The 25,413-nt window shown below is 44.4% G+C and overlaps 1 protein-coding gene across 3 annotated transcripts in view; it reads left to right on the top strand.

The window, feature by feature from the left end:
- The window catches only part of CDH11 (cadherin 11), a 145,826-nt gene that overhangs the window by 61,032 nt on the left and 59,381 nt on the right, over positions 1-25,413 (top strand). The window lies entirely within an intron of this gene.

The following is a 25,413-nucleotide window of genomic DNA, read 5'->3' as shown; positions in this document are numbered from 1 at the left end:
ACTGTATTTGTGGAGATGGAAACGATGGCTTCCAGGCCCATCGCATAAACCTGCGGTGGTTTGAACCTTCACAAATCCGGAGTAGAATTTGGCAGGGAAGTAGGCCTGGGCTTTGAGGAATGTGATTATTCACTGTGGTTATTGGGTTATCTCTATGGAGCATCTATTATGTTCCCGTACAAGGATGATGGTAGTTTTTTGTTTTGGGTTTTTTTTTTTTTTTTGACTATAGAAGGTTCAGAGGAGAAAGAAGGAACTAAAGGGGGTTATAATTCCTTAGCAAGAGCTCAGCTGGATAGACTGACTAAGGCAACCGACATGTTGTTTTTTATCCCATTTTCTTCTTTTGAAAACAATTCTCTAAATATGTACAAGGTGGCTTACATCCCACGAGGAAAAGAGATCGCTAGGAGGCTGAACCTTTTAGGTCTCAAAAGACAGAGCACTAGATCATAAGCCAGGAGGATGACTTCAACTCCAAGACCTGACTCTGCCGTTCATTGTCTGTGTGCCCCTAGGTTAAGGAGCTCTTCTCTGGGACACAACGGTGGTTGGATCCAGAGTCTCTAACAGTCCTTAAGTCTTAGGATTCTATGAATGTATTTACCTCCTTTATCTGCTCAGTGGTAACTGGAGCTATATTTTATAGGATGTCCAAATATTCAGATAAAAATTTAAGAATTATTTCTACCAGCATGACTTTCCACACTTTAGTGTCCTAGACCCATCCTTCCACGTGTCGGTGGCTCATCTCCACGTGTGTGTCCATCAAGTGCCTTAAATGCAGGGGCCAAATGCAAGTCATGATTTTCTCCTCTAAAGCTTTACCTTGTCCTGTGTGCCACATTTCAGCCACAGCACCAAAATTCACTCACACCAAAAACGTGGGAGGGATCCCACATGCCTCCCAACCCCTACCCCAATAGCAATTGATTCCTGTTGATTTACTCTCTGACTATCTCTGAAACATTTTTATTTTTCTCTATCCCCACTGCCACCATCCAAATACAAGCCAGATCCCCTTTCTCCAAGATTTTGCCACAGCTGCCACCTAACAGATCTTTTTGCCTCCAGTGTTACTTCTCCCCCTGTCAGCTCCAGCATGATCCATCTTTCATACACATCCTGAACAGTGTCCCTAAATCCAGAGATTATGTTACTTTGCTACTTAATTGCTTTCGATGTTACAGATCTGAACTCCTTCTCAGGCTTCTAGGACCCTTCGTTGATGGGGCCACTGTTCTGTTGTCCAGAGTCACTCTCAGCTGCTCTCTGCACACCCACCCTCACTGTACACGTCCACTCTAGGATCTACTATAAGGCACAACCTTTATTTCCCCAAAGCCCAGTAATCTCCCTGTCTTCACAAGCTAAGTTTTACTCATTTTATACCTTCACTTGGACCTCACTACCTCTAAGGAGTTCTTTCTGATCCCTGAAGACTGGGCTTTGGGTGTCTCCTAGGCTTTAGTCATCGAGATTACACCATTTACTGTGATTCCCACATTGGGTTGTAATTGCCTGTTTAGTTGTCAGTCTTCCCAGCTAGACCTGAAGGTTCTTGAGGATTGGCCTTATTTTGGAACCACCAGGCTCCCAGTTGCAAGCACTGTATCTGGTGCAAAGTAGGTTCTCAATAAATATTTACTAAATGTATGAATAGAGACTTTAAGTATAGTTTAAATAGAAGATGAAGAAGGGGACCTGATGTTACCACAGAGAGAAAAGTCACAATGTTGACAGCTAACAGGTATTGAGTGCTTACGATATGTCAGGCACATAAGGTCTTGAAAGGTATCACCTCCCTTAATCCTTGCAAAAACCTACTGTGATAGATTCTATTAATATCCAAGATATTACAAATGAGAAAACCAAGTTTTAGAAAAGTAACTTGCCTATGGCCATATTGCCATACTTTTATCCTTGGACGTTTTTATCCTTGGAGGTCTGACTTTAGCTAGAGCTTTTATCTTTGCTTACTCCTTTCTTTTGTCTTCCCCAGAATTAATCTGGTCCGTTATGGACAAAAAACATTTCCTCCACGTAAGGCTAAGACTTTTCCTGCAGCCCACACAAGCTATTTTTACTTAGATGGTCAGCCCCTGTGACTGGGGCGTGTAAATCTTTGGTGATTTTCCAGGTGTTTTACACTCATATTTTAATGTGGGTTTGTTCTGGGACAAAATTTCAATTTGGGGAGCCCCCCTACTCTTTCCCCCATGTTCTGGCCAATGTTTGTCATGGGAATAAACCAATGAATGAAAACACTTAGTGAAGGCAGAGCCATGCTTTCCTGCAAATGCACCAGTATGACTTGGAAATTATGTGGCCGACTCCTCTCATGTTAGCACATTTTGCACTCATTTGCTCTGAAGCCTGGCTCAGCAGAGGGAACGCATCCCTCCTCTGGAAATGCCTGTGAATGATGATCATCTCATTTCTGCCAAGCCAGATGGGTCTCTTCATTTCCTCCGACCTTTGAATTCTTCAGTAGGACTTGCGGCTGACATTTCCTTTTTTTCTTGGTAATAGGGACAATTAGAATGAGGTATCAATGAAACAGAGTCAGAAGTTAAATGGAAAGTACTTCAATTTAATTTGTCTTCTAGGAAATCGTTTAGGTGTTTTTTTTTTTCCCACTTAGAAATTAAGAACAGCCTGTTTCGAAGAGTTCTGCATAGCTTTTATTCCAAGGAGAGGAAGGTAAACTATTCTAATGTTTGTAGCACCCTTAAAAAAACACAGGATGGTACAGATGGAACAGTCCTTTGATCTTTCAGGATAATCTTCTTGTTTTAGACATAGGATTTCTTTTTTTTTTTTTTGCCTAGAGGCAGGAAAGGACTTGGATCATACTATAAGATTTTGGAAGGGCAAAATGAAACTTACCTACAACTTTGGCTCAAGACTCAGATTCTTGATCCCCAATCCATTCAGGATGGCCGTGTTCCTTGAACAAGTGCCTGTGATGTGCCAGGATACAGGCAGGGATGAAAGGCTCTTTCCCTTTCTTCAAGGAGCTTACAGTCAAGGAGCTCTGTATAAAGCACTCAGAATCCTAGTGGGAAGGGAAGAGAGGGGGATGGGAGGTAGAGAGAAAGACTTTTCACAAATGGTTGTGAAGTGGTTTGGACTTAGGGATCAACTCTCTGGCTGACTTCTAGGGAAATCCACTTGAACCTCCGTTCCTGGTACATTTTTCTTACTTAGACACCTCAGAGCAGGAGAGGAATGACCTGAGTAGCTACAGGACAGAGCTTCCTGGCCCCGCTACCACACTGAGCTTTTAGTAGGGCATTGGGGCACAGATTCGAACGTCTTGAGGCGAAAAGTATTTGTTGTTATCCTCATGAAAAGTATACACACGTTGAGACCCTCCTGACTGATAATCAGCAGGGGCTGATCATCACAGGCCACCCAATTACCTTTCATTTGCATAAACATTTGCATAAAAATCAATCCCAAAAAGCCCCCTGGGGGGGCAGCTCACCTGCTCTGGAGCAGCCACCAGGCTCTGCATTGTCCCTGACAGTGTGAAATGTCAGCAGCCTGCCTCCTAACCCCTCTGCCTGCTGGGTCTGTCTGTGAAGGCACATTTCCTATTTTGGGATATAGGCCACTGTGGAGAAAGAGGCCAAGTATCTGTCTGTAGCTGGTGCCCTGAGAATCATAAACAGACACTCAGTTCACTTGCTGACTCCTTTGCAGATCCTCAGTGTGTACACTGTGACTGTCACTAATGCAGTCAACTAAGGGATACAGGAAGCTCTCATGTGCCAGGTAATGTAAATATCCCACCTTTGCCAGAATCAGTACTAAAGGACAAACTTCAACCGAAGCCATGGTTCTGTAATCTTGCTTTATTTAAGGAATGGTGAACAAAGTGCACAGACCCTCCTGATCAGGACAGTGAGAGCTGATGTTTAATGCAACGCCCATGTGCAGACACTGTGCTACGTGCTCTATGTTCATTGTCTTGTTTGACGTCACCAACACTTTGGTATGTGCCATTGTCCTGATTCTTTTATGATGAGGACACGGAGGTTCAGAGAGGTGAATGAACTTCCTGAGGGCCAAACGATGAGCGACGTGTAGAGCTGGGGCCTCCACGCCCCAGTACAGTACCGTAGTGCCTCCAGTGTGTCTCTTCCAATTCTTTGGTGTCTTGCCTTCTGGTCTTAACCAAGTTGGATGGTGGTTATATTATAATTCTTTTGGTGGTCATATCATAAATCTCCATGTGGGTTATAAGGGAGACAGACCTAGGTGCTGCTGGCTAATGTCGCAGTGTGCTGCTGAATGTAGGTACTGAGTGAGAGGCAACCCATGGGGACGGGAAAATCATCAATCATCTCTTGAGAACCATTCCTACTTTAGGCCTTGGACTAGGTGCCGATACAGCAATGAACGAGATGCACATGTATCAACACGACAATTGTACCAAAGTCATATCTTTAAAGAGCACCCCTTCTTGTGGTGGAGCCAGGTCAGCAGAAAATAACCATGGCTTAGAGTTTCTTAGCTCCATGGGTTCGTAGGAGCACAGAGGGACTGACTCTGATAAGAGAAAATCGGGAAAGGCTTCAGTGAGGAGGTGACCTTTGGGTTTAGATGTGACGTATGAGTCAGAATTTACCAGGAGACAATCAGGAAGGATTTTTCAAGCAAAGAGAAAAGTGCAGAGGTTCTTGAGGCAAAATATTCATGACTAGGTGGTTTGTTTGTTTGTTTATATCAATAGGTAAGACAGTTACAAGGTCTACAGAAAATTAAGCATCCTTCAATCCCTATCTTCTAGTCTCTCAATTTCCTTCCCTGGAGGCTGCTACTATTTTCAGTTTTCTGTGTGACCCTCCAGAGAGTTTCCAGGCAGTTACGACGCTACAACCACACACCCATGTACTCGCTTCTTCCATGTTTGTATACGTAGGTGGTATCCAACTGTAAACACTCGTACGTACACTGTTCTACACCTTGATTTTAAAAAGAAAACTTTATTAAGTTTCCCCCCTTGTTTTTGTTGCTTGTTCTCTGATTTTAAGCTTTCTTTAAGTTTTAAAACATTTCAAACCTACAGAAAAGCTGCAAAAATAGTAAAATTAATTCTTATAGACCCTTCATCTTGAGTCACTGATTTTTTAAAATCATTTCCCCCATGTTCCATGCAACAGCTGTATGAACGTAATGCCTAATCGAGGTACAGCTTGGAGGTCAGTTACCCAGACACTTAGGTGAGCTTCTTCTCTCTCCCCAGCACTTACTTAGCAAGATAACCAAGATGTACTTGAAACCAAGAATACGTTCCTCTCTTTGTCAGTTTCCCTGAGATGCCAGAAGCAGCAAATGTACCCCCAGGATGGAGATGGCAGGAGGGGCCCCTCTTTGGGCCCCTTGCTACCCACTTGATGCTCATCTTTGGGAAAGGATCTTCCCCTGTCTCATCAAGTAGGGGAGTCTCAGGCAGGTGATCACGCTCTCTGCACACTTCCCTTCTGGACCCAGTGGTCCAGGATGGGAACAGACAGTCCCGCTGAAATCTACCCACTTCATTTCCGGCAACCAGCCATGTAGATAGTGTGACTTTTCTGTTCTGCTTGTCAGAGTCAACACGGCATCTCAAAGGCTGGTGTAGGGTTCCCTCCTTTTAAAGATCAAAGCACTTGAACACTGCTTGTTTATCTGTGCATTTCCTCCGTGCATTACATGGCAAGGAATAGTTTGTTCTCAACGTGAGAGGCACTTTGAATACTGTGACAGGCAGGAAGTAACCCAAGAAGACAGTGTGATATGGTTTTGCCGTCAAGTGCTCTGGGCCCAGGAGGATTGTTTTCAGGTATTCATTCATTCACTCATCAAATAATTCCTGAAAGACACCGTGACATTCTTTCATGCTTTGTGCCAAGACCTATGCATGCTCTTTGCAGGCTGGGTACTCAGTGTCTGTGGGGTGATAAACATATCTGGGCTGAAGAAAGTAGGTGAACCTGAGAGGGGTCAGGTGGAATCACCAGGGAATGACTTCCTGGCCATTCAGTAATTGATTTATTCGTATATCAAACACATTTACTGACTGCTTACACTGTGCTAACTCCACACATTCACCTGTGACTAAGATTACTGCAGTTCCTGTTCTCATGGAACTCATGCCAGTGAAGAGGGCTCCCCTGACCCCCTTCTAAGTCTACCTGTTTTCTTCAGTTGGGCCCATCAGGAAGGTTCAGCTGCTCCCAGAATGTTTCAGGAAAAAATCAGGCCATTGCCCAGCAGCCCTCCCAGCCCCATGTGATTTCCAAGCCAGAGACTCACCATTTCCTCCAGAGGCTACTAACCCAAATTACCCTGTGCCCTGTGGGGCATGCAGAGCTCAAGGCAGTTGGAGAGAGCAGAGAAGGAAGGGTAACAAGACATTAAAATCAGCCACCAATTAACTGTGTCTGCTGAGAATCTAGAAGACTGCAGCCTGACACCTGGCAAATGCCTCCATTTGGAGGCTTTAGAAAAATTGTGGAGGGGCCAGTGAGTTCATCTTTTCAAGAGGCTCTGAATTTTAGAATCTAAGCACCATTTGAAATGATGTTAGGTTTCCATAGCAACAGTTCTTATACTTTTTTTTTTTTTAAAGAAAACATGTTTAAGAGTTTGGCCACATACCTGCAAGAGCTAGAAGGAACCTCTCTAAATGAATATCTAGCAAGTTCCCTTAAGTATCACATTTCTGTCCATAACAGATGCTATTTTGGATCTCTCAACATTCCCAATCTCTTTTCAGAATTTCCACTTGAAAAATGGACCCAGGAGCATTGTTACTCAATGTCCCTAAACCATTCACATCATGCTTTGGGCAAAGAAAAAGTCTTTTTCGCTTGTGTAGTTGCATTCTTGTCCAGGGTTTGCGCTGGACCGCACAGTGGCAGGGAGCAGCCTGTGCTCACACGGGAGGGGCCAGAGTCGCTGGTGACCAGGATCATGGGAGCACATCCGGCTCCCTGATCTCCTCCCGAGTCCTCCTCCACCGAGCTGCAGCAGGATAGATTTTTCTACAGTCTAAATTGTATCAAGTTCCTTCAGTCTAAAACTCCAAGCTTCAGAAGTTTGTGGTCTTTCACAGGATAAATTGCAGTTTCCTCCGCCTGGCTCCTAAGACTGACATGATCCAGTCCCCAGCCCCTCTCATCTCTTGAAGCCCCTATTCCACCCTCCCAGTTAACTCTCCATCCATACCGTATTGCTGAGGGTACCTGTGCTTCATGATGCTTAACACTCCATCCTCTTGCATCAGTTCTCCTTCTCAGTCTCAATTTGTCTGAAGATGCTGTGAAGGATCCTCTCTTCCAGGTGGGTTTCCTGACTCCTGAGTGCCTTGGTACCTTGGGGGTCTCGATATGTCTTCATGGGCCCTGGGCATCTTTGCCTTTATGAGCTCCTTTTTCTATTAAAATAATTAAATGTTATATTTTATGGCTGCTTTGGTATGAAGATGAATATAATCTTTACCCTCAAAGGTCAATTTTTCTTCTGACCTTAAAAGAAACTGAAACATTCCTGTGAGCCCGTAAAGGTATTGTGGACCCCAGGCACGATACTTCCACCTAATGGAGAAGCCTCAGGGGCTTGGCACCTTCTGTTCCCTCACATGCATGGCTCTCCATTATGCAAGGCCTTTCCTGATGTCACAACCTGTAAAGGCACATCCACCCCTCGGTTATTCAGTATTTCATTATTCTGTCTTATCCTTCACAGGAGTCATCATAATGTGTGAATATAATGTCTATTCCCTTTCATGGTTTACTTTTTTATTAGTTGTTTCCCCCATGAGAGTTTAAACCCCTCGAGGTTCAGAGACATGGTCTGCCTTGCCCACCCCTATATTTTCAACGTCCAGAGCAATGTGGTCCACACTAGTAGTAGCTCGGTAAATATTTCTTGAATGAATGACTAAACCAACACCTAATTCTTGAATGTTTCTCTTATGGGTCGACAGGAATATGATGGTGGGTTGCCTGTCTTAGAAAATTGTGGGGGGCCGAGGGCTGGAGCGTGAGCTCCTCCGTGCTGCTGGGTTGCTCAGAATTTTCAGACGCCTGTCTCTCCAGTCCTCATTTTCTCCCTCCCTCTCGCGCTCGCTCTGAGTTCCTCCTGGGCCACCATTCAGATCGGAGTGGCATCGGTCCCCAGAGCGCTCCACTCTGGGGATGCCAACAGCTGCATCATGGCTTTCTCTCGTGTGCATCTGCACATTAACACAGGCCTTTCGGGCCTGCTCTGGCTTGCCTGACCCCAATCCCACCAGGAAAGAATGTGCATCTGTAATACTCTGGAAAACTGGGGCTGACATGTAGCTTGGTACCCAAAGTGGTTTCACTCAAGCAAACAGAGAGAATAATAGCCATGCACTTAAATACTTGAGCAGATATCAACTGGAGGAACGTTCCAATAATCCGTGTTTATAAAGCCCGTGAGTATGAATTTTTGAAATAGCACTTACCCCACTTTATTCTTGACAAATGATGTTTGTAGCCATTGAGATATTTTATTCCAATTATGTGCCAGTGTTGTGGGGAGAAGGCTTCTGACGATAGCAGGATATAAGCCATTTTTACTGTGCCTCTATCACTATTCCCGTTGCTAAACTCGACTGGACAGTTCATTAAGATGAAAAATTAACAGCACATGCTCTGGGGAGAATAATCATGGAACATGACAGCTTGTGGAGGCACTGGCATTCAGAGAAGCAGACAGATGACAAACGTGCTGGTCTTCGGAAGAAGTGCTGATTGGCCAGTCGGCCAGGAGCCAGGCATTTACTGAGCGCCGACTTGTGTGCTCAGCCCTGAGCTGAGGTGCTGGGGGAGAAAATTCAGGCAGTATGGCCTTTGCACTCCAAGAGCATACCGTCTCTTTGGGAAGGCTGGGGAGATTTCAGCTGTCAATCTGGAAGCCCCAGAGGGGTGTACATGAAACGCCTGACACTTCGGTGCCGACTGTAAGTTCAGGAGTAATTCAGTGTGGACTTTGGAGAAGATTTCTTAGACCTTGAAGAAGAACAGGATGTTGATTAGTAAACTGTACTCTAAATATAGTAGCTGCTAATGGCCATGATTTTGATTTGGGGAATTGGTGAAATGTTCTAGAATTAGATAGCAGTGGATTGATATACAACTTTGCAGATTTACTGAAAACATGGAATTGTACACTTTAAAAGGGTGGACTTTATGTGAATTATATCTCAAGAAAGCTGTTATTTTTTTAAAATGCTAAATTACAGTAAATCTTACTCAGAGTAAATCTTGTTCAGGGAGTTGAGCTTAGTTCCAATAGAAAAAAGGGATGGGACAGACTGACATTGATAGGAAGGAAGCTCATACCCATTTTACCGATGAGGAAGTGAAGGGTCAGACCAGCTCCTGCTTTGCCCAGGAAGCCACAGTGAATAGTGGGGCTGCGACTTCATCTCTAGCCCTCCTTGGCTCCAGCACTTAGATGCTTCCCATACCACGCTCCTGGTGCCCAGAAAAAACAGACCCTGGAATACAACAATAACACGAATGACAACGATGACAGTGAGTTCCCTCTGTAGAGCACCCTCTCCTCTCTTTTCTCTCATTTGTTCTTATGGCACCCCTGTGATGAGTGATCAGTATGAGTGTGCCTGCATCTGTGGAGGTGGGGTGTGTCTTACAAGAAAAGGAGGACCGGGAGAAAGGAGATCACATCTGCTTTGCAGGCTGCATAAAGAATGCTGAATTCTCTTCTTCAGGCATTCAGGGTGTTTCCACCTCCACTTAGGGCTCTGTCTCTCCCTGGACGTTTATATGCATCCTATTTCTCCAGGGCAAGCAGAATTTCTAAGTGAAACCATAGAGATGTGGAATCCACGGATATTTAGAAACAAGGCTTGGAATTGGGTGTCCTGCCCGTTAAATATAGAAGTCAATGCTGTTTCTCTTCTCCTCTGTAGAAGGAGCAGATACACATTTCTGTTGTAAAGCACACGTCTAGATTGAAGTCACTTAAATCATTATCTCCCCTGCAGTTCATAAGAGAGCTTTTGATGTCATTCTCAGCTTACTAGTGTAAATAATGGGTCAAATTCTCATCCTGTTGGACAGGATGGAAATCTGACTCAGGATTTGTAAATACTGCTGCATTTCATTTATTTTCACGGGGACATTTTCTTCCCCAGCAGACAGTGAAATAACAGCATCCTGGGAAACAGCCTGTGGAGGAATCACGACGCATTAACCTAAGCAGTGAGATCTAAACAGAAGCTCTGCGATCTCCCGCCAGAGCCCAAATCCCGGCAGTCCCCACTGTTTGGCTGCGTTCAGGAAGCATAAATAAAACTAGATCTTCGGAGCTTCCCTGGTGGCGCGGTGGTTGGGGGTCCGCCTGCCGATGCGGGGAGCGCGGGTTCGTGGCCCGGTCCGGGAAGATCCCACATGCCGCGGAGCGCTGGGCCCGTGAGCCATGGCCGCTGAGCCTGCGCGTCCGGGGCCTGTGCTCCACAACGGGAGAAGCCACAACAGTGAGAGGCCCGCGTATCACAAAAAAAAAAAAAAAAAAAAAAAAAAAAAAGATCTTTGTAGAGTAAAAAGGAGCTGAGATTTAGGAGACGGGAGTCTTTCTCAAGCAGCAGACATCCTCTTTCCCAATTTCATTACAGTTTTCTTAGCTTTTAAAGAAGTTAAAAGAATAAAAAATAATAATAAAAGATTAATACTTCCTGAAATATATCCCTGCCTATTTCAGAGTGTTTGCTTTTTTCCCCTCATTGAAGGGTCTGGACTAGTGGTCTGACTCAGCGGTGGGAATGGCCAGGTTCTAATCTTGTTTCTTGCTGGAAAGTGACTGCTCTGTGCTCCTCTTTGATAATTTGTCAAATGTGTTCAACAATGGGGTGATTATTGTAATCGCCCAATAATTAGTGTCTTCTCTATAGGGATTTTGTGACAGTTGACGGAGCTATTACCTCTAATGCACTTAGAACAATGCCTGTCACATAGAGACGGCTTCCTGAACAGGGCTCAGGGTGGTAGTGATGGCAATGCCTGAGTCTATACAATTCCAAATATCCAGGTGTTTCCAAATTCAGGTTCCTAAACAGAAGTTCGCAGTGAATGACGGAACACAGGTCATAGCCAGGTTTGTAGAGCACAGGCACGCAGGTTGGCCCTGGAGGGCCGGCCTTCCCTCGAGCTGGCCTGAGCGTTAGCCTGTGAAGGTGGCAACAGGCACGGCCTCCGCTGGGCTCTGTTGGCACCATGTGCTGGTTTCCATGAACAGGGTGCTCCTCTTTGCAGAAGGGTGGTGCCAACTAAAGTGCCCCACAAAATACAGAAGAAGCACAGCGCATGGGCCGGGAGTGGCGTCACACACAATGACCTGGGTTGGAATTTTGGGTCTTCCTCTAACTGTGACTTTGAACAGAACAGTAACTCTCTCTTGTGCTCGTGTTTGTCTGTTTTTGTTTTTAATGGAGCAGGAAGCAGTGACCGTCTTGACCGTCTCCCAGGGTTGAAGAAGGACTTGCATGTTTTAAATTGTGAAACTGTACTTTCCTTCTCCTTCCCCAGCGCGATGTAGCTCAGCACAGAGGAGAAGGAGCTATGGCGTCCCCCTCTGTGCATCATCTCAGCTTCCTTGTGAACCGCTACGTGTGACTTCTGCTGAGTGCTTTAACCTCGTGAAGCTTCTGCTTTCTCATCTGTTAAATGGGCGTATTAGTTTCCTGTTGCTGCTGTAACGAACTGCCACAAACCTAGTGGCTTTAAAACAACACAACTTTATTATCTTACAGTTGTGGAGATCAGCAGCCTAAAATGGGCCCCATGGGCTAAAATCAGGTTATCCATAGGGCTCTGTTCCTTCTGGAGGTCCTAGGGGAGAATCTTATTACTTGTCTTCTTCACATTCTAGGTGTCTCCTGGGTTCCTCAGCTCATGGCCTCTTCTTCTGCCTTCAAAGTTCATCACCTCATCCTCTGCTTCTCTCATCCATTCTCTCTCTCTCTCTGTCCCTCCTGCCTCCCTTGTATAAGGACCCTGTGATTACACTGACTCCACCTGAATAATCCAGAATGATCTGCCCATTTCAAGACCCTTAATTAAACCACATTCACAAAGTCCTCTTTGCCTTACAGTTTACTACATTTATAGGTTCTGGTAATTAACACGTGGACATCTTTGTGCTGGGGCATTGTTTGTACTCATAGGACTGCTGCAAGGATCAAATGAGACAATGCATGTAAAGTACTTAGCACGGTTCCCAGCACATAGTAATAACTCGATAAATGTTTATTCTCCTCCTTAGAATCACTGATAATGACATTTGCTTGCATACCACCAGGAGACAGCTAGGGATTGCCACAGTTGTAATTGCCCAGCTCTGCACGCTGGCAGGAACAGTGGCCTTGTTTGGCCGTGGCCGGAGGCTTCCACTCATCTTAGCCCTGTAAGGAAGCCAGTCTGCAGAGACACTTCTGTCTGAATAATGCTCCCTCCAACAGAGTTAGCCTGACCAAGTTTTGCCTCTTTTCTAAGCTTCAGCTTTCTTATTTGTAAACTGAGGTTAGGGGGAGGAGCTTGACTCTGGGGCCCCGGGGTTCAGTGGTTCTTCTGTTGAAAATCTATGAACTATAAGAAATGATCACAGGTGAACCAAAAAAAGTGCAGGTTGGTATTAAGGTATGCTTACTGGCTTCTCAGGGAAAACAGCCCATTGCAAAACAACAACAATAGAAACGGCTATCATCTTCTCTTGCTTTCCATGAGCCTTCATCAGGGTTTCTACCTGCGGGTGCTTCTGGCTCGGGTTGGGCTATGTGATGATATAGACAGGAGGCTGGCACTGGGTGCTTTCTGTAATGTGTGGATCCCAGATAAGTGAAGATGTGAGCTCAGGTTTCCAAGATTAAGGTGGGGGCTGAATTCTTCTAGTTAGAAGATACATCATTCATGGATCCAGGACTGGAGAGGAAAAAACAGAAAGAGGAAGAAGCCTACTACGTGTCAGACACGTAGGGATGCTGTCTTTGTATCATTTAATTCCCACCACTTTGCCCGGGCTGGGGAGCATTTTATCTCCCTTTTTCAAATGAGAAAACAGAGTGTGAGAAAGATTGACTAATTTGCCTGCTGCCTCACAGCTGGTAAGTGACTCGAGAAGAAGGAAGTTGAATTAATACTTCAAATCCAAAACGGAGCTTCTTAGCTATAGCAGTGAGCCTTCCTCAGTCTGGGCGATCTGGCTTTCTCTGGTACATGGCAGGCCACTGTGAAGTGACTTGGTCAGCCCCCTGAATGTCTCCACTCTCCCCCTCTAGTGGACAGAAAGCCAAGGCCACGGTATATTTCATTTCCTCTTTTACCCAAATTCTTGCGAAAAAAATCTCCAGCTGCCCTGTCGTCTCCTTTACAGTCCTCTGTCTTCCCATCTCAAATCCCTCTTTTTCCAAGTCATTTGAGGCAAAGTCAAGTGATGGATGTTTGCAAACAAGTTGAAACCCTAGCACCCCGGTGATCCCTCTCGCCTTCAGAGTTCACCTCCCATTGGAAGCTGGACACTCGTTGCCTGTGGCACCGTCTTCACTGATGATCTCTTTGGGACTCTTCCGGGGGATCTGTGTTTTGAATCATTTTAGAAGTGGCAAGAGCACTGTCTTGGGAGAATATTGGAAGTTCGTCAGAGCCACCCAGAGACAAGATGGCTGCAGGCCGTGAGGAGGTCCTGCCACTTAACGTGGGTTGTGGTGAGCAGTGACTTGTGACTCTGATGAGATGGGTCTGCATGTCTTCTGTGACTTAGAAGCTGCCTCCAACAGGACATTTGGATGCATGGATTCAGGTGTTGGCACAAAATTAATCTCTTTAATTGCAAACCACAGTCCGTACAGAGGAGGAACACAGCAGGCACCTTCCAAGCAGGTGCAGTATCAGACCCAGCACCTCTAAGAGTCCTGAGCAGATGAAGCCAAGCCTTGAATCTGACCTGGTGCGAGGGGCAGTGAAGTCAGGAGGCTCTAGGGGTGGAAGAAAGAAAACAGATACTATAGAGTATTTGTTTTCTATGAGAAAGGCTGTACCAATTGGGCAATCCTTACAGTCAAATTGCTAAAAGTAGAACCTCTAAGATCAGATGGTCAGGGGTGGTATTAGTTGTGTGACCTTTGGTGAGTTATTTAACCTCTCAGAGTTTCAATTTTTCACCTATAAAATGGGGATAACAGTAGTAAAAAAAACCCATAGGGCTGTGCACAGATTAATGAAATAAAGCACATAGAGTGCTAGGTGCAGTATTCAGCATGGAATAAGCACCCCGTGATTGTGAGCCCCCCCTACCACTGGCCGCTGTTAATCAGCTGTGTCCTCCTGGATGAGAAGAAGGCCAAACGGGAGCTGATTTTGGAAACCCTGTTCCCCCTCAAGGAAAGTTTTTCCTTTCTTGGGGCAGGATTTTCAGCCTAAGCCCTACTCTCAGATAGCAGCCTTCACCTTCACTAGTAGCTCTGAACATTAGTCTGACTTGTTCTTTCACTCTCCATCAATAAAACAAGGATAATAATAACCCTCGCTTTTGTTGGCTGGTGTGTAACATGAGCTAATGTGTGTGCAAGTCCTTTGTAAATTACAAAGTGCTATAAAGTATGAATTATTGTTGTGATCGTTCCATTCTAGGCATCTCATAAACAATGCGGAAAATTAAGGATGAGTACTACTGGTATTCAAGAAGCATTTATGCCTTTTTAAGTGTGTGACTATAAACTATCAGCAGAGGGACTTGATACTGCAGTCTTCAGTCTGGCTTAAATACTGCCCGCTGAGGGCAACGTTCCAGCAGGGACAGTGCCGGCAGGCAGTGGAGCATAATGGTCAGCTGGGGCAGCTCTGTGATTCCACCAGGTTGGAATACCAGCCACTGATGTGCTTTGCGACTTTGCCCGGAATTACCAAAGGACTTCTGAACCTCACTTTCCTAATTTGTAAAGTAAAGATAGTAATTCTTACCTCACTGAGTTGCTGTGAGGGGTAAGTAAGATAATAATCATCGAGCTCTGGACACATTACACAGTATGGTGATCTGGAGGACCTAGAAACCTCCCTCATTGCAGCCCCCTTGCCTTCTGACTGACAGGTGTGTTCTCTTTCACCTGAGGATTCCCACTGAAACGCTAGTCAGAGTTAGAGCCCTCGCTATCACCTGGGCTCCCAGCAGCCTCACCGAGGCCACTGCCACGCTCACTCAGCAGCCCAGCCCCTGGCTTGCCCTGCTGTTGTTCAGGCCTCCAAGGTCAGTTCCAGTATGGCCAGGCCTTTGCAGATTCCAGTGCCTCCTATTGATAAATCTGTGTGTGTGCTCAGTGGGGTGGGGCATGATATAGGGCAGGAGACCACCTGTTAAAGCCAGTGTGAACAGCCTGAATTCTTGGCCACAACCCTCCAATGGTGAGGGGCCCACCTGGACTCCAAGCACCGTACGTTACCAGCCAGATCCATGTGGACAGTCCAGACACAGCCATGTGCACACTGATTCGATGACAAACCAGAGAAATGTAAAATTGACCTCAACACTATAAAGTTCTAGGGGCTGAGGCTTTAATGCTGACAATGATAAGAAATAGTATTTATTGAGCACTTACTACATGCCACATACAGTGTCCAGCACCTCACAAGAATTATCTCATTTAATGCTCACAGCCACCCAAGGAGAAATGTGCTATACTATTCCCCCGCTTTTCAACTGAAGGCATGTGATGAGGAAGAGCAGAGGTAGGCTTTAAACGCCATGCTCTTGGCCACAGCAGTGCCCATGGCTTATGGGGTGGGGGGTGTAAGCTCATGGCCCGGGGGCGGGTGGCTGGGAAGAACTGACAATCACAATGGGCTATTTTCCCGTCTTGCTCAGCCTGCACTCTGCCCTTCTCCTTCTGTGTCAGTGTCCTGGGGCTGCCATAGTAACCAGGTACCACAAACTGGGTGGCTTGAACAACAGAAATTTGTCTCACAGTTTGGGAGGCCAGAAGTCCAAAATTGAGGTGTTGGCAGAGTGGGCTTCTTCTTGAGGGCTGTGAGGGAGAATCTGTGCCCTGCCATCCTCCTAGCTTCTGGGGGCCTCAGGCAGTTTTTGACTTGTAGATGGTGTTCCCCAGTGACCAAATGTCCCCTTTCAATAAGGACAACAGTCATATTGGATGAGAGTCTACCCTAATGACTTCATCATCATCTTAACTTGATCATCTGCAAAGACCCTATTTGCACATAAGGTCACCTTCACAGGTACTGGGAGTTAGGAGTTCAGCATCTTTTAGGGAAACACAATTCAGGCTATAATACCATCCAAGCTCATTTCTAGGATTACCACTTTAGACACAAATGTGTCCACTATAAGCCTTTTCCCACAGACTCAATCAACAAGTATTCATTGAATGCTTCCCACGTGCTCAATATATCAAGCTACCCACTGGAAGTAAGATGATGAACAAAACACATACGAGCCCCATCGTCATGGAGCATTGATGATGCACTCTTGGAGAATTTCAATCACTAGACCCTCACGGTACTACAGCTAAGCCTTTTATCAGTAATTCCAAATGCCTCATCTAAAGGGATAAGTGAATGTAGCTTCATCGTTCTGAGTAAATCTAAAGAGAGAGTAACCGGACATAAATATTAATATTTGATCAACTTCATTTGCATGTACACATCTCCAGTTCATCCATTGCTTTGCAAAGTGGCATGTGATTTCTTAAAATCTCTGTGTGTTTTTTTCCCCTAGTTTACTGGTAGGGTGTCATCACAGGCCTCCCAGACCAAACACTGTAAATAGAATGATTTTAACCAGTGTACCACTTATTAGATGGGAGAGCAATTAGCCTGTGCTCTGTTTAATTAAGCCTCACTTAATGGGCAAACGTTTTCTTTAACGGGCTTGCTGTCACCTCCTCAGTTATTTAAGGCAGTGCATTTCACAACAGGGGGAAAAAAGAAAGAGATAGGAAAAAAAATTCTCATTTGCTCCAAGTCGATTGGTCTGAGGAAAAGCTTGGCTGTCTAGAAGATGCCTAATTGCCTCTGTGATCCTGTGCTTAGTCTCTATTTAGTCTTAGGCTTCTTATTGAAACGCTAATCAGGGTTAGGTCTCACCTCTTGAATGATTTTGTAAAAACTTGATATTCCTCTGCTTAGCTAGGAATGTCTGCATGCAAGTATAATGCCACTCTGACTGAATGGAAAGATAACTAATCCCCTTAATTTTGCAAAGAGGGCTCTGATTTGGTACATACAGTACAGATCAGGGGAAATCAGAATAAAATTAATTTCCTTCTTTGCATAGACACCACCTCTGTTATACCAAGAGCCACTTTTCTTTGGCTGAGTTTGTTAGGGATTTGGAGAATGCTTGGCACGTGTATTTGAGCTTATTTCCTGTAGCTGGGGTCAAATTTAGGTTATGCCATTTTATCTGGTGTCAGAACTTGGGGAACTTAAGTTCTTTGATTCTCCGTTTCATCTGTCAAGTAGGAATAATTATCCCTACATCACAAGACTGTAAGGAGTTCAAGTACCATTCACGCTCCTAGCTCAGGGTCTAATTATTGCAGGCATGCAATACAATATATTATCTGCCTCTCCCTTTGTTCTCTGTCCCTTCCCCCAACCACCAACCCTTGAAGGTGGGACAGATGTGGTTGGTTTTGGGTTTTGTTTTTCCCCCACAGCCGTAACACACTCACCTTAAATCTGAGTCGTAGGCACTCTGCTGCTTCTGAGTTCTAAGGTCTTAACACATCTAACGATGAAAAATGACTAATTGAAGCAGACACCCATTTATTTTTGACAGAGGAGAACCACAGTGATGGACATTTGGCTATTCTTGCATGGTCAGCTGACTTGCTGCTGACTTTCCGTCTTTCCATGCTGCAGTACAGGTATGAATTCAAGCATTGCCTTCACCTGCAGTGGCCAAAGAGTAAACGCTATCAGTATTATAATTATTATTTATTATTTCTGCTTGTGGTCTGCCTTGTGCCTACCTTTCCTGCCTCACCCACTTCCTCTTCTTGAGCAGTTCCTGTGCTCTCACAGTCCCACATTCCCATTGTTACCCGAACACAGCATCTAATTCCACGCCTTAGATATTTGTTCCCGCTGGTCTGACCCTGAACATCTGATTCATTCATATATTTCAAGACTTAATTCTGGCTTATCAAGTTAAGTCTTCTCTGCCCAACCACGTGCTCGTGCCCTCATTTATGTGAGTCTCCTATGAGTTCTCTCAGCTCTCTCACTTCCCCATCAAAGCACCTTCCACATTGTTTCCCAATTTTCCAGGCTGCTGCCCAGCCCGCCGCCACCACCATGAGACACTCGGTGACTTGAGGACCATGACAACATCCTCTTGTTATTCCCTCTGCTTAACACCAGGTTCCCACTTCATGCTGAGGGCACGTTTGGCAAATGCATTTTTATTAATTTGTGTGTGTGTGTGTGTGAATAAAGGTCCACGAATGCTGCCTCCTGAAATGACCTTGGAAGCTGCCTGCTAATCCAGCATGGCACATGCTCCTAATATGAATGATCCTGACTCTCAGCTTTGGGTAGTGGTTATTTTCTCAGAACCAGTGTCAAGTCAGAGGATGAAAGAGAACATTCATTCTTCCTGATTCCTCAATCAATTAGCACTATAGATAATTCTTTCATCCTTAGGCCTTTTACACTGTAGGTCGCCTGTCAATATCCAATGGCCTATTCTACCTTCTCCTGGGAAATCTAAAACCCTTCCGTGGTTTTCTCTGACCTCAGTTACACTGATTTTAAAAGCTCCCAAACTGTCAACATTTACCCAAGTGTGATCTCTTCTGCCCAGTGATGTTGCTTCTGTGAAGAAATAGGCAAGAGAATTCTGAGTTCAGAGAGAAGATATTTGAAGACAAAATGATTCTGGAAATTAGGATAAAAATAATTTGAAGCTTGAAGATTGGCTTACCTAGTCCAGTTCTTTATTTGTACAAATGTTTCCACTTTGTCAGACAAAATACAGGACTTCCAGTTAAATTTGAATTTCAGATAAACAACGAAGTGTTTTAGTATAAATATGTCCCCCAAATTTTATAAGACATACTTGTACTAAAAATAACTGTTGTTTCTTTGAAACTCAGATTTATTTGGATGTCCTGTACTTTCATTTGCTAAGTCTAGCACCCCTGCTTTCCACTAAAGTTAATGACCTGCCCACTATGATTTGATAGGCTTGACATCAGGCATGATAGGGTTGGAAACACACAGGCTTTCTGAGACCCAAACCAGTATTCATTCCTAAATCATATGATTGGGAGTGGAAATTTTTCTGCTGTAACACAAAGGGCTTTTGGCAAGTTTGTGATCCTAGAAATCTGCCCCATCTTAGCAAAGCAAGAGTTGGTTCAACACGCAACCCAACTCAAGAAAAGTGAGCCATATTAAAACAGTTTTATCAAGGGTAATTGCAACATAGTTTTGTCAGTTCAGCACACCACAAGCCCGACTGCAAATGCCAGGTGTGTGCCCATTGACACCAGGTTCTCTCTAAAAAAATTGCTTTTGTTTTCTGTTGTGTAGGACATGGGCAAAAGGAACTGTATTGAGGATTACCAGAGCCATACAATAGAATATGGGCAAACAGTTTACTCTGAAGCCATCCATTTATCCAGTATGCATGATGTCTAGTTGTCTCCAAAATAAACTCCGATTCTCCATGCTCACTAAGGAACTGACTTAAAATTCTTTAGCCAGTTATAAGTAAAAGAATTTTCACTATTCTGCTATAATCTGAATTTCTCCTCCTTATCATGCTTTCTTGTTCCAAGATGGCTTCACTGGGAAAAAAAAAAAAAAATCACATCCTTCTCTTAAGGTCTTCATTACTCTTTTTTTTTTTTAACATCTTTATTGAAGTATAATTGCTTTACAATGTTGTGTTAGTTACTGCTGTATAACAATTCATTACTCTCTGCAGGAAAAAAAAAAAAATGTATCTTTTCTCATCTACCTGCTCAAAGTGCAATCTCAGTGCCAAGTTTGTGACTTGTAATGATTTGAAGGAGATGTTGCTTCTTTTAAATATGTTCAACAAAATGTCTGCTTGCTTTTTCTTATGACCCCAGGAAGATATTTTTTGGATTTTGGTTTAGATATCACTGGTGTTTTCACTCTGAGTGTTCTCAAAGTGAAACCTCCATCCCCTCCTCATGTCAAGAAACCTATACTCTATTCTCACTTATGGTAAGAGTCACTTTTCAATCTGGATACAATCTGAAAAGCCATTCCCTTTTCAGAAAAGCCATTCCATCCTGTTGCCAGGATGCATCCTGGGTAACAGTTAAATCTTTCCTCTCCTGTAGGAAGATCTTAATGGTTACCCAAGAACTGAAGGCTGGGCATCTGTTGAAGAGGGTGTACAAGCTGGTGAAATACTGACATAAAATAAGAATTTAACTTATGTAGCAGCCGAGGGTTCAGTTCACTCCCTGCTGGATAAAACATGATTCAGCAGCAAGGTGCAGAGACTCTGCCATAGGGCCTGTTGGGACATCTCAGCTGCAGAGTGGGAAGGGCAGGAAGGTGAAACACAGGCGTGTGTGTGCGCGTGCGCGCGTGTCTTTGTGTTTGGTTGGAGCGGTTAGCTAGAATAACTCTAATGCAATAGAAAATATTAAGATCCCAGAATCCCAGAGCCCTTGCTCTGGGTTGGTCCAAAGGGTATACATCTGAGGGAGAAGTACAGTCATCGCCAGAGTTACACAGCAGATACAGGCAGGAGGCAGCATCATTTACTGTCTCCTCTGCCCAGATAGAAGGGAGACCCCAAGAAGTAGGTAAAAATGCCAAAGTCAGGGGCAGACCCCAGGGAGAAAACCTGGCATGGCGTAGGTACAACCTCAAAGTCCTAGGCCGCCCAACTGGGCTTATCACCAGAGAAGCAGTCATGGTGAGGATTAGGTAGTGGGTTTCCCAACAACAAGGCATCAACTCATGATGTGGAGGGCATGGCTTCTGAGGAGGAATAAGAAGGGGGCTTTAGCACTGTCCTTCCACTTCTACATTCCAAAATTCTACCCATCTGTTTCCAGATCTAGGTCCTATTTCCTTTCTGGGTGAAGTGTCTATGCCATCCTGAGTATATTTTGACCTCTCTGAATGTTCATCTTTACTGTTCATTTTAATGAGCTACTTAATCTGGGGTTGTTAGTATTTTCTGAATGTGTATATTTGTCAAATCAACTAGCTTTCAAATTCTGAATCTCCCCTCCCCAACCCGCCCCGACCTTGTGAGTTCTGGGTGGGATTTACTAGGTTGCTGGAGTTTAGATCTTAAAATGTCTATGCATAGAAGATGGAGAACAGGAATTTAGACCTTGGGGATGCAGAGGGTCCCAGCCTGGGATACCCAGTGAAGAGGTTGTATTCAGAAGCAGGAAGAGACTGAATGAGGAGACCAAGTCATGTTTCTATGTCCCTGAGGGCAGCCATCCTTGAGATGCAAGAGTGGGCATCTCTGTCATGGATGTCTTGCCAGGAAGGCTAAGTAAGTTCTTGATGATAAAGTTCATGACTTATACAATAACTACTTTGTTGTTCAGTCTTCTTCTGCCCCTTGTGTGACTGGGGCAACTCTGGTCCAAGGGACTTCCCCTTAGTGGGTGATGCTAGAGAGCCCATTCCACTTTACCAGCAGTACCATGGATTGCAAAAGTCTGCCCTTCTGATAAAATCTTTTTGGAAAGAGGTACTTGATTAAAGGATGTAAGATTCTTGAGAGCAAGGGCAGAACCCATCCCCTGCTGCACATGCTTCTCCTGGGGAGACATCATGGCATACCTGGGAAATATCCCATTGTACTTTGTCACCTTGGTGCTCTATACACTGATTAAAGTTTTATATTTTTTGTTTGTTTACGTAATTTTGTTAAAAAAAAAACAGGTTATTGTCACCACCTCTCCATTTGCTGTTAAAAACAGGATTGAATCTCCTTTGCAGTGTGGGTATTGAAGCAACCAGTGGTCTTCCTGTCAGAGAATACTTCTGGGCCTCACCTTGGATGCCCTCAGATGAACCGTTGATGTGTGGGACTTGCCTCCATGAAGGCATAATCCTTCCTTCCATTAGCTACATACCTAATCTTTTCAATGATGATTAGCTCATGAGATCTCACAGAGCTATCTCATGTTGGGCTGGTTCCTATTGCTGGAAGACATTTATTGTCTGGCTGCCTTCCTATAGTTCCCTGCACCACCTGCATATTATTACTCATTAGCACTTTCTCTGAGGCTGAGGCAGTGAAGGATATAGAGGAAAATTTTGTTCTAAAGTGGAAAATGTTGTGAGAGAGAGGTTTGGAAATCACGATGCATTCCTTCAAGGACTGTTTGGAAGAGTGGGGCAGGCTGGAGAACACCTAGGGAAGGGTTGGGGCAATTCCTCTAAGGAAATGTTAAGGGACTGGTTTTGTTTGAAGTGGAGAATTAATTGCAAGACTCTTGGAGGAAATACGCACTCTCTAAAAATGCTAGTAACCTGAGTTTCTTGAGAGCAAAGAATATGTTTCACCTAAGTTTGTAGCAGTTAACAATTGCAGAGATCCTACAAATATTTATTAAGTGGTTGTGATGTGGAATAAGATCCTGCTGAGCTCTGAGCATCCCCAGAAGGAAAAATTAAGACCTTCAGAGGACAATTACAGAGACGTTCATCATCAAAGGTGGAAAGATAAGAGCTTCCGAATGGGCCATATATGGCTTCAAATTTCATTTCAGGTGCCAACTAAACCGAATGCTCTGAAAGTGAAGTTCCTCTGGCCCTTGTTTCCTTATCTGGACAAAGGAGGCGATAATGCAAAACTCAAAGATGCTGGAGGGAGAGAGGCTATAAAGAATCTACATAAAGCATCTAGCACCTAGCAAGGTGCCTACCACACAGTAGGTGCTCAAAAAAACAGAACCTAGTTTGTAGATGATAACTCACTAACAGTTATGCCACCCCCCTCTTCCCCATGGACTGGGCTGTTTCAAGAGGAGGCTGAATGGAGAATGAGTGATTTGCCAAGATGGCCTCCCCAACTCATCCGGTCAGGAGAGCCCACCCTCTCATGTGACAAGTACTTGGCAGCTTTGTCCATAATCCTTATCATCGCTCCATTCTCATCCCATATCAAGGATAACTGAAAGACCCCTTAGTCTCTGCAGAGAAACTTCTGGCCTTTATCCCTATCAAGTCTGGGTCCTTGCTGGAATCAGCCAGCCCCCTCTCCCCAACACACACACCATCCTCTAGGCAAGGAGGTCAGTGTCTTCACAAGTCACCACTACAGAATTCCCTCTGGTCCTGGGGCAAACAAAAAGGATGCCCATGTACATCTGTAGCATCTGGCAGATTTTATAACCTTATCAGAGAAAAGGAGTGAAATCACATCTCCTTTCTGTAACAGTAACAGGTCATTTACATTTATCTACAATCCACACCACTAAAGGTTAAAAGCCAAAACTTTAAAAATTACTCAAAGAAATGGAAGTTGCCGCTGTTGTCAGCATTTCATCATGCGTCCCCTCACCTGCGTAGCCCACATTATGCTTTTACAAAGAGCTTCCCAAACCATTATCTTATTCGACCCTCAACTTAACTTGGGAGCCAGGGAGGTCATGCATCATTTGCCTTTCTTTTCATAAGAGAAAACAGATTCACAGAGGTGAAGTGAGCTGTCGGTTGTCAGTGGTCCCACGGTTTCCTGAGCCCGGACCTCCTCCCTAAACCAGGAGATTATAGGCACTGAAGCAGGAACGAACTTACTGTTGCTGTATTGAGACAGCAAGTCTGTTATGTATCAAGATCTCAGAAGCGGTTTCTTTTTTCCTTTATTGTTTCTAAGGCAGCTGAACTGCTTTTCAAGGAAGCATTTTGCCCAGTCTAGCTGTGTGTCCTGTTTGCTGTGGAGTATGGGGCCTGTTGGTTCAGCCATCCCCCACCCATTGTAGTCCTATCCCTTGATTTTTCCAGGCATTCTGCTAATGTCATGTGGAGAGTCACTGTGTTACCCAGCCCTTTATTCCACAGATAGGAAAACTGAGGTCTAGATGATTGGCCGTAGCAATGAGTTCATGGCAGGTTTTGAATGCCTAGACAGTGTTCTTTGTCTACCTTCATTCCCTGAACAGGCATTTCTGCTTAAGATGAGGATGTTTTGGTGCCCAAGACCAACGCTGACTAATAAGAGAAGTTGTTTTTCGATGATTGAAATCACCATTGAGCACTTGAAATGGGACTAGCATGTGCAGGAAGTACATTTTAAATTTCATTTAATTTAGATGAATTTAAATTTTAAAAGCTACATGTGTCTAGGTTGCTACCACATTGGCGGGTATAGCTCTAGATCAGTGGTTCTCAGCTTGAATGTACACTGCAACCACCCGGGGAACTTCAAAAATACTGAATCCTGGTTTCTTTGCTTTCGAGTGGTTTAGAGTAAGGCCTTGGCAATGGGATTTTTCAAATAACCTCGCTCCCCTCTGGTTAATTCTAATATGTAGAAAAGTTCTTGAGACACTATAGTCTAAATTTTAAACCCTATGAGGGGCAGAGGCCATGTCGGCATATACATCACTGTAGCCAGGGGCAAGGAATTCAGTGAGAACTTGGCTATGTTCCCAAATCTTAGGGAAAAGGAAGGGTTAAAAGTGCCCTTATTAAATTGCTTAAAAGGACAGTGTGGGCTTCCCAGGTGGCGCAGTGCTTGAGAGTCTGCCCGCCGATGCAGGGGACACGGGTTCGTGCCCCGGTCCGGGAAGATCCCATATGCCGCAGAGCGGCTGGGCCTGTGAGCCATGGCCGCTGAGCCTGCGCGTCGGGAGCCTGTGCTCCGCAACAGGAGAGGCCACAACAGTGAGAGGCCCGCGTACCATTAAAAAAAAAAAAAAAAATGTACAGTGTGATCAAACGAATGGAAATGGTCCTTCTTCCTGGCAGAGAGAGAGGATGAAGTAGGTCTCTTTGTGATAATGACTCTGGTAATGAATTATAAGTAAGGTATGCATTTTTTCCAGAAATGCATTTGTAGCAGTAGATGTTTTGGCCAAGCAAGTGAACTCACGTCTGTAATTCACAATAGGATTAACCTGGGATTATAGAAAATCTAATTAAGTGAACCATATCATCTGAGAGCCACAAAAGACACTTAGCGTTGCCTTTGAAAGTCCTGCCTGTCTGAGAGTGTTTGGCATATGCTTCAGAAAATGCTCTGCACACGTACAAGGCACTTGACTAGTTTGCTGTATCCCATTACTTTTCTTTTATGCTTAACTTTTTTCAAAAAAAAACTCTTACTTTTGATAATTGATGTTAGTGCATTTGAAAAGAAAGAATTGGGCTTCAAAGATTGGATTATTTGAAA

This window comes from Globicephala melas, chromosome 19, assembly GCF_963455315.2.
Source record: "Globicephala melas chromosome 19, mGloMel1.2, whole genome shotgun sequence".
Taxonomy (NCBI): Eukaryota; Metazoa; Chordata; class Mammalia; order Artiodactyla; family Delphinidae; genus Globicephala; species Globicephala melas.
Note: the sequence above shows the minus strand (reverse complement) of the source record. Positions and strands in the feature narration are given on the sequence as shown.